Source organism: Procambarus clarkii, chromosome 10 (assembly GCF_040958095.1).
Source record: "Procambarus clarkii isolate CNS0578487 chromosome 10, FALCON_Pclarkii_2.0, whole genome shotgun sequence".
NCBI classification, from domain to species: domain Eukaryota; kingdom Metazoa; phylum Arthropoda; class Malacostraca; order Decapoda; family Cambaridae; genus Procambarus; species Procambarus clarkii.
The window spans coordinates 767,621-769,295 of record NC_091159.1 but is presented as its reverse complement, the minus strand read 5'-3'; positions in this window follow the sequence as shown (position 1 = coordinate 769,295).

Genomic DNA, 1,675 nt, shown 5'->3' with positions numbered 1-1,675 from the left:
CGAGGCCTGAGCCATATTTTGGAGCCAAATTCTGGCTCTCTGCACGTATTCGCAGTTTGAAATTATGGCTTTATATACCCAACATATGCCAAGTCAACCCGTTCTCGCAAATTTAATAAGTCAATATTGACTTATTAAATATGTGCATATGTGACATACTTAACATAATAGATACCCTTAAAAAGATTCATAGAAAACACCGACCTTACCTAACCTTGTTAGTATCTTAAGATAAACATCTTATTGCTTCGTAATTACAATTATTACCTAACCTATAAAAGGTATAGGTTAAGTAATAATTGTAATTACGAAGCAATAAGATGCTTATCTTAAGATACTAACAAGGTTAGGTAAGGTCGGTGTTTTCTATGAATCTTTTTAAGGGTATCTATTATGTTTAGTATATCACCTATGCACGTAGTTAATAAGTCAATATTGACTTTACGAATTTGCGAGAACAGGTTGGCCAAGTACTGAAAGCGGCGTTTGGTCATATTTGTCCCAAACCTCCCTGCAGTTTTCAAAATATCCTAAACCTCCCAATTTCGAGGCCTGAGCCATATTTTGCAGCCAAATTCTGGCTCTATGCACGTATTCGCAGATTGAATTTACGACTTTTTATACCCAACATATGCCAAGTCCTGAAAGCGGCAGTGAGTCACATTTTGCACAAACTCCCCTGCAGTTTTCGAAATATTCCAAACATCCCAATTTCGAGGCCTGAGCCATATTTTGGAACCAAATTTTGGCTCTCTGCCCGTATTCGCAGTTTGAAGTTACGACTTTTTATACCCAACATATGCCAAGTACTGAAAGCGGCAGTGTTTCACATTTTGCTAAACTCCCTTGCAGTTTTCAAAATATCCCAAACATCCCAATTTCGAGGCCTGAGCCATATTTTGTAGCCAAATTCTGGCTCTCAGTACGTATTCGCTGTTTGAAATTACGACTTTTTATACCCAACATATGCCAAGTACAGAAAAAGTTGTTTGGTCACATTTGTCCCAAACCCCCCTGCAGTTTTCAAAATATCCCAAACATCCCAATTTCGAGGCCTGAGCCATATTTTGGAGCCAAATTCTGGCTCTCTGCACGTATTCGCACTTTGAAATTACGAATTTTTAAACCAAACATTTGACAAGTTCTGAAAGCGGCAGTGAGTCACATTTTGCACAAACTCCCCTGCAGTTTTCGAAATATCCCAAATATCCCAATTTCGACGCCTGAACCATATTTTGGAGCCAAATTTTGGCTCTCTGCAAGTATTCGAAGTTTGATATTACGATATTTACACCCAACATATGCGATGTACTGAAAGCGGCGTTTGGTCACATTTGTCCAAAACCTCCCTTCAGTTTACAAAATATCCCAAATATCCCAATTTCGAGGCCTGAGCCATATTTTGAAGCCAAATTCTGTCTCTCTGCACGTATTCGCAGATTGAAATTACGACTTTTTTATACCTAACATATGCCAAGTACTGAAAGAGACGTTTGGTCACATTTGTCCAAAACCTCCCTGCAGTTTTCAAAATATCCCAAACATCCCAATATCGAGGACTGAGTCATATTTTGGAGCCAACGTATTCATATTTTGATATTGCGACTTTTTATACCCAACATATGCCAAGTACTGAAAGTGGCAGTGAGTCACAATTTGCGCAAACTCCCCTGCA